The sequence below is a fragment of the Rhinatrema bivittatum genome, chromosome 3, assembly GCF_901001135.1.
Source record: "Rhinatrema bivittatum chromosome 3, aRhiBiv1.1, whole genome shotgun sequence".
Lineage (NCBI taxonomy): Eukaryota > Metazoa > Chordata > Amphibia > Gymnophiona > Rhinatrematidae > Rhinatrema > Rhinatrema bivittatum.
In genome coordinates, this window is record NC_042617.1 from 265,954,119 (window position 1) to 265,971,940 (window position 17,822).

The 17,822-nt window shown below is 41.8% G+C and overlaps 1 protein-coding gene across 1 annotated transcript in view; it reads right to left on the bottom strand.

Moving 5' to 3' along the window:
* ARHGAP18 (Rho GTPase activating protein 18) overlaps positions 1-17,822 on the bottom strand; it is a 276,486-nt gene that overhangs the window by 151,254 nt on the left and 107,410 nt on the right.

Sequence of the window (17,822 nt, forward strand, 5' to 3'; positions counted from 1 at the left end):
CTTTGATCACTACCCCATTCTGCTCATCCATGTGGCCACTAAGAGTATGCAGTGTTGTTTTCGCTTTGTGTCAGTTTTTTTGCTCGATTTAGTTTTTAAAATAGACCTTTTCGTTTGTTTCTTTTTTCCCCTAATTTTTTGATTAGTGCGCAGTAACTATGATCATGTGGCACTATCTGCCTTCCTTCATTTTTTTTTTTTTTTTTAAATTGTCATCCCCCCAAACCAGTCCTTTTCTCTCTCACCAGTCACCTCCCACTCCAGTATCTCACTCTCTCACCAATCATCCCAAACCACTCTCCTCTCTCACTAGTCACTTTCCATGCCAGTTGCTCGCTCTCACTAGTCCCCCTATACCAGTCCCACTCCACACATCTCTTTCTCATCAATGACCCCTGCCCGTAACTACTCTCACCAGTCCCCCCTCACACTAGTCTCTCTCTAGTCACCGTACACCAGTCTCTCATCAGGCATCTCCGATATCCTCTCTCTCACACCAGTCATCCACAACCAACCAGGCTCTCACCAAATGTCAGTCACCTCTTTCTCACCAGTGCAGTCAGTTCCCCCTCACACCACTCTCTCCAGTTAACCCCCTCACACTAGTCTCTCATTCTCATCTGTCACCCTCCAGGCACTCTCTCTCCAGTGACTCCCAACTAGTCTCTCACCAGTCCCCCCTGGTTGTTTTAAACTAGCTTCATCAAGCAATTGCAACAAAAATTTATTTCAAAGGGTTTTATGTTTTAATTGTATATTTTAATACTATTTTTAGATTAATATTATTGAAAGATTGTAATAGTTAAACTGATAAGTAGTTGTTTTTTGAATCTGCTACTGCAAATTACATGGATGTAAACCGCCTTGACATGTATTTGAAAGTCGGTATATAAAGTTGAATAAATAAATAAATAAATAAATAAATAAAACTCTATGGGTCAAAAGGAGACATATAAACAGAAATGAAGTCATGGGTGTAGGGAGATGTCCAGAGAGTCCTATATTCACGTGGATAGAATAAAGCATTAGTGAATTGGAATTTATTTAAATGGATGGATGGAAATGGGAAGACTGGGGAGAACAAATGTACTAGTCAGGTAGTAGTGGAGAGTTTAGAGCAATTCCTAGAAAGAAACAAACAGGAAGCAAAGGAAGGAGTAGAAACCAACTTGGAAAATCATGTTTACAAAAGCTCACAGCTGATGTAACAAAATCATTTACCAATAGGCCATCAAAATAGGATATGGGATATTGTTGCAATCACTGTATATTAATGATCATAAATGAAGTGGGGCTGGCAGGAGGTAGCCAGTTAAATTCGAATGTCACCCCCAAGCAATACAAGAGGTGGGAAGACAAAGTAACAAAATCAAATCAGTAAAAAAAAAAAACCCCAGAAAAGCAACTAGGAAGAGCAGCTGGAAATCTATGACCACAAATTCTCGTAGTTTGAGCAATAAAATCCCAGACCTGCAGGCCTTAATGGTAAAGGTAGAACTGGACATTGTTGCTGTTAAGGAGGCTGAGTCTCATGATTGGGATGTGGCCATCCCAGGCTATAACTTGTTAAAGAAGGTCAGAGAGGACAGAAAAGGGGGAGGAGTAGCTATGTTAAAAACAATATCTAAGCAACTGAATTGCAAGGGACGTGGGGTAAAAAAGAAGCACTATGGACCATCCTAATAAGAGAAGATGGCACTTCCATTTATACTGCTGTGATCTACAGGCCTCCAACCCAAATGGATGAACTGGACAGAGACTTGATCGAGGACATCCAAAAGTTGGGAAAGAAGGGAGAAGTATTGCTCATTGGAGAATTTATTCTTCCGGATATAGCCTGGAGCATCCCTTCTATGGAACCTACAAAAAGTAGAGAGATAGTGGATGCCCTTCAAGGTGCTCTGCTCAAACAAATGGTAATGGAACCTACAAGAGAAGGTGTGATCCTTGATCTAGTGCTCACTAATGGGGATAATGTCTGATGTTCGGGTAGGGGCTCACCTGAGCAGTAGTGATCAGACAGTATGGTTCAATATCACTTATAGGATACAGAGAAGTCGCACAAAGACCCAAGTTTTAAATTTCACAAATACAGACTTTGTCAGAATGGGGATGTACTTGAAGGAAGAACTGAAGACTGGGAGGAAATGGGTGAGGTGGAATAACAGTGGTCCAAATTAAAAGGAGCTAATACAAAGGCAACAAAATCTGTATGTTCGGAAAAGAGGAAAAGGAAACCAATCTCTAAGAACCTGGCTAAAAAAACTTAAGGCAAAAAGTACAAGTATAATGGATCCCAAAGAAAGGAACACAAAGAAGAATATCTGTTAAAAATGAGGGACACAAAGAAAGAAATCAGCTAAAGGTCATGCAGAAGAAAATTTCCAAAGAGATATAGAGAGGAGACAAAACATTTTTCAGCTTTATCAGAGAAAGAAGGGAGGCCAGAAGTGGTACAATGAAATTGAAAGGTGATGAGGAGCACTATGTGGAGAGAGATGAAGAAATGGCAGAAATATTAAACAAATACTTCAGTTCGGTGTTCACTAAAGAACACCCTGAAGAAGGGCTGTTGCCGGTTGACAAGACCATAGATAGAGATGGGGTACATGAAATTCCATTTACAGAAGAAAATGTATGGGAAGAGCTAGGAAAACAAAGTAGGAAAGGCCATGGGCTGGATGAGGTTCATCCCAGGATATACTGAGGGAGTTCAGAGATGTGCTGGTGGGTCTGCTGCACGACCTGTTCAATAGATCCCTGGAAATGGGAGTGGTGCCAAATGATTGAAGAAGAGCGGTGGTGGTCCCGCTTCACAAGAGTGAGAGCAGAGAGAAGGCTGGAAACTACAGGCCAGTTAGCCACACCTCTGTGGTGGGAAAATTAATGGAGACTTTGCTGAAGGAAAGGATAATGAACTATCTACAATCAGGAGAGTTGCTTGACACAAGGCAGCATAGATTCACCAGGGGAAGGTCCTGTCAGACAAATCTGATTGATTTGTTTGATTGGTGACTAAAGAATTGGATCGAGGAAGAAAGAGTGCTCGATGTCATCTACTTGGATTTCAGCAAAGCTTTAGATATGGTCCCGCAAGGGAGGCTTGTGAATAAAATGAGAAGCTTGGGAGTGGGCGCCAAGGTGATGGCATGGATTACAAACTGGTTGACGGATAGAAGACAGCATATAATGGTAAATGGAATCTACTCTGAAGAGAGAACAGTGTTAAGTGGAGTGCCACAAGTATCAGTGCTGGGACCAGTTCTGTTCAATGTCTTTGTGAGCGACATTGTGGAAGGTATAGAAGGTAAAGTTTGTCTATTTGCAGATGATGCTAAGATCTGCAACAAAGTGGACACGCTGGAAGTCGCAGAGAAAATGAGACATGATTTAAGGAAGCTTTAACAGTGGTTGAAGATACGGCAGCTGGGATTCAATGCCAAGAAGTGCCAAGTCATGCATCTATGGTGCAGTAATCCAAAAGAGCTGTATGTGATAGGGGGTGAAAGGCTGTTGTGCATGGAGCAAGAGAGGGACCATGTAGTTATAGTGTCTTATGATTTGAAGACAGTGAAGCAATGCGATAAGCTAGAAGAATGCTGGGCTGCACAGAGAGAGGAATAACCAGTAAGAAAAAGGAGGTAATAATCCAAGTCCTTGGTGAGGCCTCACCTGGAGTACTGTGTTCAGTTCTGAAGACCGTATCTCAAAAGGGACAGAGACAGGATGGATCCAGAGAAGGGTGACCAAAATGGTGAGGAGTCTCCATCAAATGACTTATGAGCAGAGGATGAAGGACCTAAATATGTATACACTTGAGGAGAGGAGGTGTAGGGGAAATATGATACAGACCTTCATATACCTGAAATATTTTAATAATGCACAATCGGCAAACCTTTTCCGTTGGAAAGAAATCAGTAGAATTAGGGTCATGAAATGAAATTCCAGGGAGGATGACTCAGAACCAACTTCAGGAAATATTTCTTCACTGAGAGGGTGATGGATGCCTAGAATGCCCTTCCAGAGGAGGTGGAGAAGACAAAAACAGTGAAAGATTTCAAAGGGGAATGGGATAAACACTGTGGATCCCTAAAGGCTAGAGGGTGGAAATGAAGGATGCATGGGGGTAACTTGCTGGTGTGCCAGTTACTAACCTTAACCAATAAGCCTTCATATAGTTGATGCAAATCCATTATTACTCTCTGCTTCAACAGCAGGGGGGGGGGAAGGAAAAGGGGAATTAGATTCAGACAGCAACCAACAAGAACACTGAATTGTACGGTCTGGGAAAACAAATAAGCATTTGGGGAACTTGCTGATGCAGCTGTTACTACCCTTAACCAATAAGCCGGATACTTTAGATGTAACTCGGAACTCCAACATTGCTCTCTGCTTCAACAGTAAGAGGTAACTGGAAATTGGTTTCAGTCAGCAACCAACAAGCGCCCTGACTTTGATGGTCTGGGAAACTGATAAGCATGGGGGTGATCTCTATGGCGTGGCAGATGCTTCCATAAGCTGCTGGACAGACTAGATTGTCCTTTTCTGCAGTCACTTCACTTCTATGAATACACTGCAGTATTTTCTTTTCATAAAAGATATATAAAAAAGAAAAATAATGAATTTGTTAGCAACAAAAATATTATTGAGGTACAAAATGAGCAATGAGCAGTTGAGTTGCTGTAGCTTGTTTTGTAGAAAGCTAAGGGACCTAATATCTACACAGCTGTAATATATAAATGGACAACAAGGGGGTAATGTCAGATATGGACATGATAAAAGTCATGCAAGTGAGCTCGTGATGTTAATAAGAAACAATCTTCTAGGGGGTCCATATTCAGCTGCTGTGTTGCTCAACTAGTTAGCCAGATAAACTTCTCTGGCTAACTTTGTACATATATTCAGCTCTATGGGTCAACCAGAGTTAGCTGACTAAATTATCCAGTTAGGACCCCAGGGCCCAGAACACTCCTAAATTATCCAGCTAAATTCTAGCTGACTAGCATCATCCAGCTAGAATTTAGCCAGAAAAGTACCCACATCTTCATTTATCCATATAACTTCTGAGTTATTTGGCTAAATACTTTTGAGTATGGACCTCTAAATGTCCGTTGGAGAGTGCAGAATTAATTAGAAGGCGGGGATACTGGAATCTTTACAACATCTATTTTTCAAGCAATTTGCTATAGGAGATCAATAATGGTGCAGTGTCACTAATTGTACCTGGGGATAACATAGGATCCAGCGATCACCAAAACAGCTTCCTTATTCCTGGCCTAGGATCAGTGGAATTGTAGCAACTCATGTTATGTCAGATTGTAGATTTTTTTTTATTTTGGTGTAGTTTGATGTTAGTAATTAAGTTTAGACTTTTTTTTTTTTATTACTGTTTGCTGGAAGTTTAAATTTAATAATTTGTTTTTATGTTTTATATAATACTTTGGCTGAAATAAATAAAAATAAATAAATATACGCACGCTATCAGAAACAAACAATATTAGAACAAAGGAAAAGACCAAAATATTAGAAGGGAAAATGAATGACAGTTAAGGAAAACTGGTCAGGAGAAGTGAATCAGAGGTACGAAGAACCTTGGATTTATTTTGTTTTATTTAATTAAAAGTGCTTATATACTGTTTATTTTGAAAAAGTCATTGCTAAACAGCTAAATAGTGCATCACTACAACTATACAAACTTTAAAATAAATGATAATTAATAAGGAGAAGTACTGAAATGGTAATATAAATCTTTTATCTCTGGCATGTTAGCAGGAGGAAGAAAATGAAGACCAACAAAGAAAGTGGTGCACATACAAAGGGGTATGTAGAAGGAAATTAATATGAATATACTGATAAATATAACAAAACTAAAAAAAATTACATAATAGAAAATGATAAAACAGGTAACAAAAAAGAAAATTAAAAATGGTCATAAGGGCATGAGATCAAGGCATACAGATTAATAATAATAAAAGCAATTTAAAATTACAGACCAGAGATTTTACATAGAATAAAAACACACCAAATAATCATAATTAAGGAACTAACTGGCCATGTTTTGACTTGATGCCTGCATCAAGGGTACAAATATTGGGAGTAATTTTCAAAATGATTTACAAATGTAAAACTGGGTTTTACATGCATAAGTGGGCTTTTGAAAATTGGTTGGATATGTGCGTAAATCCTTTTCAAAATTACCCCCATTGCATTGTCACAATTCAAATGTCCATTAAACATGCTTTATACTTGCAGAGAGGAGGAGGAGGAGGAAACAGGAAGCGCAGCCCCCAGATCCATAAATTGTGGTCCCTTATCTTTAAAAACAGCCTCACACACAAAAGAGTCAGAGGCAGCGGTGTTCTCTCCCGTGGTAGCATATGGGCTCCAGCTGCTGACCACATTAATAACTGTTATCCCCACATATATGTATGTAATAGCACGTATCTCCCCTTTTGAAACTGTGTGCATAGGTGCTGTCTTAATCAGTCACGATCATACCTTAGACGACTCGTCCGCTTTAGATCAATTACTATGGAATGAACACCTAACCATTTGCTGAAGCAGTAGTATTCAAGGTGCTAGCACAATAGGACCTAATGGGGGAGGGGAGGATACATTCCGAATTTCTGAAGGGGCTAAAGAAGGTGCTGACTGTACCCCTCGCTGCTCTGTTCAACTATCACTTGAAACAGGAGAGGTTCCAAGAAACTGGAGAAGAGCAGATGTAATACATCAGCATATTTACTGTATTTATTAATATCTTACCATGACTACACCCAAGACGATTTACAACAAAACAAAAGTTTCCAAACAAAACCTTACAACAACAACAATACAGCTTAACAGCGGTGAGAACAAAAAGGAAGTGGGAAACTACAGCCCTTTAGCTTGAAATCAGTAGAGGGAAAAAAGAATAGAAACATCACGTAAATATATAGGAGTATACTACACTGAAGCCAGCTGTTTGAAGGATCCTCGACAACAGTTTCAGCAGGGGAAGATTCTGCCAAACAAACATCATTGACCAGAAGAGTGGCCCAGGGGATCGGGGGTGAGATGATGCAGCCCTTCCGTTTTTCAGTCTTTGCACTGCTCCACACAGAAGACTGGTGAGCAAGGTAGCCAGTCAGAGTTGGAAAAAAACTATAAAATCTATAACCCGGTTGAGTAACAGAGCTAAGAACGTGGTGGTCAATGGAATCTATTTGGGGAAAGAAAAAAGTGACCAGCTGAGCATCTCAGGATCAGAGCCAGGCTCAGTTCTCATCAGTGCCTTTTTAAAGGTATACTGTGAAAGGGATAGAAGTGAAAGATTTTCACATCATCTGCAGAGTACACATCATGTGGGACAGATAAGATGAAAAAGAATTAAAAAAAAAAAATGTAGCAGAAGACTGGTCAAGGGTTTAGCAACTGCATTTTAATCTAAAAACACAAAATTATGCTTTCAGGTGCCCAGGGCACATTGGTATTATCGCACCGCGCTGTGCGATAAACCCTACTTTTTGCATCCTGCACTGGGGGGGGCAGCCCTCCTATAGAGATTTAAATAATGCACACAGTGAGGCCCTCCCCAGAGGCTCTCTCTCTCCACTCCACTCCTCTGCCATCTCCCTCCCCAAGCCCAAAAATGGCCAAAATGCAATTCCAAAAATGTATTGCGAATTACGTTATGGCCATTTTGGGCATATCGCTCAGCTTAACGCCAGGGAAAAAAGGTGTAGTTATTTCTGGTGTTATAGAGATGTGCATTGTTTAATTCTTTCGGTTTGGGCTTCATTTTTGGGACCCCGCAAGAAATTTAGCTTTTCCTGCTGTTTGTTTTTTGTTTTTTTTCGTGGGTCCCGATTTTTGTGTTAGTGCGTGCTAACTCCCATTAGCGCGCACTAACACGAACTATGAATTTTTCCAAAATTTTAGAAAAATTCAATTCGTTTTTCGGTTCTCCAGAACCATGACGAATTAGACAATTTTGTTGAAATTATCTAATTCGTGAAAAACAAATGCGCATCTCTAATGCGTTTTGCTATCACACGGTTCGATATGTCCCCTAATTTAACTAATTCCCGCCCAAAACTCCTCTCCAATCCCGCCCTCCCCCAAAAGAAATTTGCATTTGCGCCATGCGCTACAGCATTTTTTGCAGAATGATTTGGAAAGAGGTATCACTAGCAAAAATAAGGAAGTAATATTACATCTGGACAAGTTTTAAATGAGACCAATTTGAGTACTCTGTTTCATTCTGGAGTACAGAGCTATAAAAAGAAATTGAAAGGTGAAGGCAAGTCAAGGAATGCACCAAAATGCTGCACATGAAACCAGTCTCTTTGTGGCTGGTTCTAAGCCTAACGTGGTCACAAGTTCTTCCCTAACTGACTGAGATGTCTAGAAACTGGAGCTCCAATATGGAAAACACTTTATCCTCAGAACAGCAAAGAAATGAGATTCTGCCCACATAGCTGACAGTTTCAAAGAATGTGCTCTTGGAAGAAGATATCGAATACAATTTTTCATTGTAGGGGCAATTTGCAAAACTTCCCATCTCAGTGCAGACCATGGATACAAACTGTCCATCAAATACCTAATTTTTAAAAGGGATCGTATATACATATTTTCCGTTTAAAAGCTGCCATGGGTACAAAATACCCAAGGAACTTTGCACTTGCTTTTTTGTAGGGGTAAAATTTCTCTGGAAAGTAATGTATATAGATTTGAAAGTAGGCTCTGTGTGCATTTTCTTGTGATCCCAAAACACATCTCGAAGAGCACTTCCCCTAAATGAAGCTAAAAGTGTCCATGTGGTAACCCAAGCACATAGTCCCAAAGGAAGTCAGATGCTAACTAAGAGGTAGATTTTCAAAACTTGCATGCATGCGTCCATGTTCGCATGCTTCCCGGCATGGATGCACCGAATTTACAACATGCGCACACGTTATAAAATCCGTGGGCCACGCGCGCGCAGGGGGACGGACTACCGCAATTTCCGCAATTGGGCCTTCTCCAGTTCCCTGCCTCCCTATCTAAATTCCCTCCCTCTTCCCTTCTCCTCCCCACCTCCTAAATCCTACCATTTTTTTTCGTTTTACTACTTACTTCAGCTCCCAAGCTTAAGTAAGCCGCGTGCGCCAGCAGTGTCTTCTGGACAGCGATCAATGGCGCTGTCCCGCCTTGCCCCCCCCCCCCCCTTCGAAGAGGCCAGGCACTTATGTGCGTACTAGGCTTTTTGCGCGTGGCCGGGCCCCTTTGAAAATTCGCCCGGTGCGCGCAAGGCCCAGCCACGAGCGTAAACCCCAGGATTTACGTGCGTAGGGCTTTGAAAATCCACCCTTAAGTTTTTTATAAAAGGCAGAGATGGAGCCAGTCAGAACAAAATACTGACAAGCCAAAACCATCAGCAAGTATAAACAATTTGTGCTGGCTCCAAATGTCTGCTTATGACAACATCTTTATCTTTGACCTGGAAAATGTTCTACCCTTCAGATTGCAATTTCTTGTGGCATCAGCTATACTACAGTCAGTCACCAACTTGCATGAGAAGTGTATACAAAGCAACTCAGAGAGAACATGGCAGATATTAAAGTGTTGGGGTTTGCAATCCAGTCTTTAGGACACAGCTAACTAGACAGGTTTTCTGGTTATTCACAATTAATATGCATTAGATATGCATACAAATGGAGGCAGTGCATGCAAATTTCTCTCATGCATATTCATTATGGATGTCCTGAAAACTTGACTGGCTAGGTGTGAGAACTTCTGTCAGAATGGTTTCTGAGAAGTTTGACTAATTGTCAAGTCAGCTCAAGACTTGGAGATGCAATCGCCATCTTATAAAACCGAACATGTGGAAAGGAAGGAAGATGAGAAGGAGAAATCCCAAGGACAATTTGGGAGCAGAAATAAAACTGGCGCTATGAATTGTGCCTAAAATTCTTCCTAAAACTAAACAGAGTCTAAAGTAATCCTAATTGAAGAGATTTATCTGTATTTTATCTCCAGCGTACTATGCTGGCTCCCAGCTGACTAGTGCACTGTAAAATAAAACCAGACATACTCTAAGTAGAATAACATGGTATTTATTTACCTATTGGGAATATTTTGAGAGGTTTTGATCACAGGGAACCAAGTAGCTGTCTACATAATACACAACGCAGAGAAGAGCTAAAGTAGTCCTCAAGAATATATAACAAGATAGTAATGACAGCAGAAAAGGAACAAAAGCTCCATCCAGTCTGCCCAGCAAGTTTCTAACACTAGTACCTGCCACTCACTCCCCAAACCTTATGTTAAGGGTAGTAATATTTACAATCAAAACCAAGAAACTGTCAAACCCATAACAAAACTACTGCTGGCAACATTTTTATGGGGTCAGCAGCCTTCCAGATAATTCATGAAATGCTGCTGCTGCTTGAATGCGCTTTGCTTTTGGACTTGGCCGTAGAAGCAGTCCTGCGCTTTATCCTTAATATCAGCGTATCAGTACCTCAGACCATAAAAGCTGGGGCCCAGCTTTGAGTGTCATCTGAATAGGATTCCCCTTTTTCCCCCGTGAGAAGCTGCATGTAGCTACAAATATAATCCATAAGAGATCACCACGATACACTCTGAAACAACTCTCCTAAAACAGCTAACAGAAGACTTTTTGCCACCTTTAAGGGTCTTCCTAAACTACCTTCAGAAAGAAAAAACACTTCCTCTAAGTCCAGGAAAGTACACACTGGAATATATCATACCCCAAGTAGGAGAATGTATTCTTTTAAAGTAATATGCTTAAAGCATTGCACATAAGTCTGCTCTATGTTATACATAAATTACAAATAGCCATACACATGGGGAATTCATATGACTCATCCTTTGCAGTCATATGAGTTCCCCATGTATATGGCTATTTGTAATTTATAGGAATCAATTGCTATAATTGTATTCAGTTTTTTAATTGTTATGTTACACAGACATTTTTTTTTTGAAGGGGATAAAGATGTACTCTCTAAAAGAAAGTGAACAGAGAAATGTGATATACAAACATCAAGCAGCCTGCAATAAGGTACCAGAAGGAAGAATTTTCCATAGAATGAAAAGCTCAAGGACAAGGGGAGATGAAATTAAAATAAAAAGAGCGAGAGGTTCAAAAGTAATTTTTATTTTACCAAGAGGATAATAGATACTTGGAACAGACTCCCAATGTAGTTTATAGAAACCAAAATAGTGGTGTGTGGGATCTGGATGGTGGACTCAATACCGAGGAGTAGTTGACACAACCTAACAGGAAGCCCGCTAGACTCACTCCATCAGGAGGTGGAGATGCCCTGTGACAGAACGGACTGGAGCTTTGTCTATACCAGCCACCTTGCGCAGGTTGAGCCCTTAGGTTTTGGCAGCTAGCAGGTCTTAGGTGGATCCCTAGGGCAATGGCAAGAACATGGCCAGACAGAGGTCAGGGCAGGCAGCAGACCAGGAAAACCAGTAGACTGGGTACAGGTCAAGGCAGGCAACAGACGACAAAATCCACTAGACAGGCCTGGAGTCAGGGCAGAAAGCAGACAAGGCGAAGTCAGATCCAGATCACGGGGGTCGTCTGAGCAGTAAACAAGAATGGTCAGAGTTCCGAACCAAAGTCAAAATCCAGGAAATCATGTCAACGGAGGACAGACAAGAAAGACAAGGCAAGGCAAGATGGAACAATGGCAAGGAGAGGGCAAAGCAGGGACGCAGGAACAAGGCAGGAGACCGGAACAGGACTGGAACAAGGAATACAGAAACACGGAGCAAGACAAAAATACAGAAGGCAACCTGCACTGACGAGCAAAGCACGACAGGAGTCCTGTTGCTGAGGCAAGGAAATGCTGTAGGGCCTGGGCTTATATAAGGCAGGAGGCCGATGTCATCAGGAGGCGCTGCACGGAGTCTTCCCACCACTATGCGCATATAAAGGTGAATTTTAAAAGCCTGGCGCATGCATTAAGGGATGCGTGAATAAGTCAGGCTCATGCACGCCGAGCGGATTTTAAAAGCTACCCGGACACGTGCGTATCTCCCACACCGTACACATCTCAAAAGTTTTCAAAAAAGGGGTGGGGCATAGGCATTTTGAAGCAGGACCCAGAGATCTGCTCGTAAATACTGACGTGCCCCCTCGCATGCAGAGGGGCAAGTTTTAAAATAAAAAAAACCAGGCAGATCTGTGGGGTTTTAAGGGTCGGGGCTAACTGTGGGGCATGAAGGCTATTAAATATTGAAGGCTTTTCAATATATTTATAAATGTTCTGGAAAGGGATAGAAAGAGTGAGGTAATCAGATTTGCAGATGATACAAAATTGTTCAGAGTAGTTAAATCACCAGCGGATTGTGATAAATTGCAGGAAGACCTTGTGAGACTGGAAAACTGGGCATCCAAATGGCAGATGAAATTTAAAGTGGATAAGTACAAGGTGATGCATATTGGGAAAAATAACCCATGTTGTAGTTACACAATTTAGGGTCCATATTAGGAGCTACCTCCCAGGAAAGAGATCTAGGTGTCATAGTGGATAATACATTGGAATCGTCTGTTCAGTGTGCTGCGGCTGTCAAAAAAGCAAACAGAATGTTGGGAATTATTAGAAAGGGAATGGTGAATAAAACAGAAAATGTCATAATGCCTCTGTATCGCTCCATGGTGAAACCGCACCTTGAATACTGTGTACAATTCTGGTCGCCGCATCTCAAAAAAGATATAGCTGCAATGGAGAAGGTTCAGAGAAGGGTGAACAAAATGGTAAAGGGGATGGAACAGCTCCCCTATGAGGAAAGTCTAAAGATGTTGGGGCTGTTCAGCTTGGAGAAGAGACAGCTGAAGGGGGATATGATAGAGGTGTTTAAAATCACGAGAGGTCTAGAACGGGTAGATGTGAATCGGTTATTTACTCTTTCGGATAATAGAAGAACTAGGGGGCACACCATGAAGTTAGTAAGTAGCACATTTAAAACTAATCAGAGAAAATTCCTTTTCACTCAATGCACAATTAAATTCTGGAATTTGTTGCCAGGGGATGTGGTTAGTGCAGTTGGTGTAGCTGGTTTTAAAAAAGGTTTGGATAAGTTCCTGGAGACCATAAACTGCTTCTTGGAGAAGTCCATTACCTGTTATTAATCAAGTTGATTTAGGGAGTAGTCACTGCTGTTACTGGCATCAGTAGCATGGGATCTACTTAGTGTTTGGGTAATTGCCAGATACTTGTATCCTGGATTGGCCACTGTTGGAAACAGGATGCTGGGCTCGATGGACCCTTGGTCTGACCCAGTATGACAATTTCTTATATTCTTAACTAGTCGGTTTGGAGGACCTCTCTCTTAACTAGGGAACTGCGAATGAACTGGTAAAATTGGTAATGGCGTCTATGCGTACCCCTTTTAAAATTCCCCAACCTACAAAGTAGAAACGGGATTTGCACACCCATGCGCATGCCCTCTTAAAATTTGGCATGTGTGCGCACACGGCCAGACTATTTTATAACATGCACGCATATACGTGAACAAGTTATAAAATAGCCACATCCCTGGGCACAGGCTGACGTATGTGCGCCCATTTGAAATTTACCATCCCTATGTGCACACATGCACGCACGCCTATGGGATGGGCTGGGTTGCAGAGATATGGCAGCATGCATGGCGGATCCAGCGGCATTCCTGCCTTGTCTGAGACCGAGCAGCCTTGGGGGTGAGTGTTGCGGGTCGCGACCCTTAGCATGGTAGAATTCAAGCATGCATGCGAAACAGACAAAGGGTCCTTTGTAGCAGGATAAAAAGAAGACCAGTATGTGGACCAAGTGGCCCTTATCTCTTGCCATCTTCTGGATTTATAAATGAAAACACATCATATATTAGGGCCTTTATTCATGGAAAGAGAGTGCGCTCATTATATTCCCTGCTAAGCTTCTGTACACAAAACACAGGTCTTCCTTGTTTATATGCCTCAGCACAAAAAAAAACAAACAGCCACACCAGCATTCTTGCTGAGCTCAGAGTCAAATGCTGGCAGCAGAAACAAGGAAGGAACTCCATGCTAATTCTTACTTCGTTAATTTTAAAATATTCAGATCATGAATTACAATCCTGACAGAGGCAACAGAAACAGAATAAAATAAACCAATAGAACAAATCTCACCCATTGAAAAAGTTTCAATATTGATGTGTGGCAAAATGGATTTCCACAGAAATGTTATATCAGCCAACCATGGCTATCAGCTGCTGTACATGAATAATATGAGTAGTCAAAACCAGGTTAATCTATTTTTAGTTTAAGCAGCTGAGTCTGAACAACAACTTATTAATAACTAGCTTTACAAAAAGGTATGGAAGTTGTCAATATGTATGGCTCAACCAAATTAGACAACATGATTATTAATGCCCCATATTGTGTGGAGTATTCATTCCATCCTGAACTGTTTATTCACGGGGATTACGAAGCAAATCATCCAATGCAGAATCTATTAGCTTCTTATGGGGCACCTACGAACATATTCATGTCAGAGATGGTAAGATCAATTTTTATTAAACAAAAAAAAAAAAATTGAAAGGTGAATTTTCAAAACGTTGCATGTGTGAAAAAATTAGCATAAACGTGCATAAGTAGCCTCTACTAGTCCACTCCGTATCTTACAAAAGTAAAAAAAAAAAACACATGGATTTTCACTTCTGTGCACACATATACACGTGTAATAAAGAGGCAGTCTGGAAGCATTCCAGAGCGGGGCCAAACACTTGAAAGTGCAAGTTGGTATTTTAAAAAACACTTACATGCATACAATTTTCAAATTTATTTCTGTATTTTTATACCTGCTAATTGTCTGGCGTAAGTGACATTTAAACGTGTTTATTAGGTAGTACTGACTGGGTGGGTGGTCTGGGGAGTCAGGAAGTTTTCAATGACCTGGAGAATGATTGGTGGACTAATTGGTAAAACTAGCAATTTCCTTGAAGCGTGCATGTTTTAAAATTGGCCAACTTAGCACGTAAATTGGGAATTACCTAGAGTAAGGCCTACTTTACTTTCACACATAAAATATACATATGTATATTTTTAAAAAATAGGTATCAAAAGCATGTGCATTCAGTGTCTTAATCAACGTGGTTTCCATGCATTGCATGAATTTATTTTTATTTAGTATATTTAGCTCACACCTATTCGTTGTAGCTCAAGGCGAGTTACATCCAGGCACAGTAGGTATTTTCCCTGTTCCCAGAGGGCTCACAATCTAAGGGCCAGATTCATTCAGGCTTTTCTCCCATTGCGTCTATGGGGAAAAACCCTGACAGGTGAATTTTAAAAGCCCTGCACGCGCAAAAACCTGGAGACATACACAGAAGTTGGGCTGGCCCCACACCAATTTTATAAGCAGCCCATGGACGTGCGTATCTCCCGATGCGCACGCAAGGCAAAAAAGTTTCTAAAAAAAAAAAAAAAAAAAAGGGGGGGCGGAGCATGGGCTTGTCTGGGCCTGGCCAAGAAATGTGCGCAGAAATACTTACACGTCCTCGTGCATGCCGGGGTCCCCCATGTGCATTTACTTCTGCTATGGATGGCATGTAACTTAAAACAAAAAAAAAGATCTAGACTAGTCAGCGGGGTTTTAAGGGTCGGGGGTGGGGGGAGGCTATTAAATTAGGGGGATTTGAAAGTCCTATCCCTAAACTAGGTGAACTAGGAACAAACTGGGAAAATGGCAAATAACATCAGCACGCATCCCTTGTAAAATTCCCCCATTACATGGTTGATGTGGCATTTGCACACACATGTGCATCCATTTAAAACTGTGCGCACGCATATACGTGTGCATATTATAAAACAGACGCATCTCTGGACGCGAGCCGGTAAACGCGCGCCTGTTTAAAAGCTACTGCTTTACTGAATAAGGCCCTAAGTTTTAACCTGAGGCAATGGAGGGAAAAGTGACTTGCCCAAGGTCATAAGGAGCAGCAATGGGATTTGAACCCTGGCTTCCCTGCTTCTCAGCCCGCTGTTCTAACCACTAGGCTACTACTTACACATATATGTTGCAGGGTAGAGATACGTGTATATAATCATACACGTGGGTTATTAAAATACTAAGGTAAAATGACACACAGCTATAAATGTGCACATATGCTGCCACCTACAATTATTTGAAAGTTATTTTCTCTGTGTACAGAGGGATTTGTGCACTGAAAACATCTACTGCCTTTCCTGAGTGAAAATTCAAGTTCATGCAAAATGTCGAATCTCCGTATACAGTTAAATAAATTGGATTTTTATAGCATTTTATTGTATTTTTTCAGTCATGCAATATGCAGGCTGGGACTGAGACAGTGCATACTTTGCTCCCAGGGGATGCGCCGACTATCTCAGCCCACACGCTGCACAGCTTGTTGCTGTTGCCTCCATTGTCGGGCCTAGGATTGGTCGCCACTTCATAAGAAATCATCTGGGAGCAGGGGTGGATTGGCCTATCAGGGGATCGGGCATCCCCCGGTGGGCCGGTCGCTCTAGTCACGTGGTCTGCCGTGCGCGGCCGTGACAGAGCCTCGCTTGGCAGACCATGTGATGTGTCCTGGGCAGACCTAGGTGGCGAATACCTGGGCCAGTCATCCTCGGGAATCCGCCGCTGTCTGGGAGAGTAGGATGAGGGAGTGCTTTGTGGAGAGAGAGGGAAAAAAGGTTTTGATGCCGTGGAGGTAGATGGTGAACAAAACACTGACAATTACATTGCTATTCTAAGGGTCCTGCTGACCTCCCCTTCAACAACATCATTCAAGCCAGAAAACTACTGGCCAATTGGCAACCCTACTCACGTCCAACTCCTGCTTAACATCAAAGAGAGCCGAAAAGACAAAATCACAATATACATGATGAAAAATTTAAAAAGTAGGTGATTTTATTTTACAGGCAACCTATGAAGTTACAGGTGATTGGAACCCCTCAACAGGCCTCTCCTATTCTCTGTTGGAAAGTAAATCACAGTCCCATTTTTGGTCATTAGAAACGACTGCACCTAGACAACCAAAGAATTTACAGGATCTGGAGGCTTTTTAGCAAGAGAAATGTGCAGCTTCACCACATGAGAAAATAAAGGGCCTCAGACATTGCAGCTATCACAAAAGACTGCAAACCATCACGGATGCAAAAGAGGGCAACACACAAACCTAAGAACTAAAAGGTCGATGTTAAAAGCCCTTCACGTGCCAAAGCCAGGAGCTGTGCATGTCTTGGGCCAGCGCGCACCACGTGGATTTAAAAAGCGTGCAAGTACACGTGCATCTCCCGATACTCACAGAAATCAAAATGTTTAAAAAGAGTCATGCGTTTTTTGATCTCAACTATGTCCCCCCTCCTTCACCCCTCAAATGCCTGCCGCACCTTTGTGCCACCTGCCTACTATGAAACTGTAAATATTCCACCCCTGTCTGACATATTATATTATCACCTTTTTTCCCTGCCTGCTCTTATTTTAAGCTCTACCGATTCAATGTAATTCTCTCACTTTGTTAATCTGTTCTGTGTAAACCGATATGATGTGAAAACGAATATCGGTATAGAAAAAACTCTCTCTCTCTCTCTCTATATATATAAATAAATAAATAAAATGGGCCGGATTTTAAAAGGGTTACGCGCTTAAGTTAACCCTTAAAAAAACCCCTGCGCACACCGAGCCTATTTTGCATAGGCTCGGCGTCACGCACAAGCCCCAGGACGCGTGCAAGTCCCGGGGCTTTGCTAGGGGGGCATGTCGGGGGCGTGACGGGGGGGGGGGGGGGGTGGCGCGACGTTCGGTGTGTTCCGGGGGCGTGGTGCCAGCCCGGGGGCGTTCGGG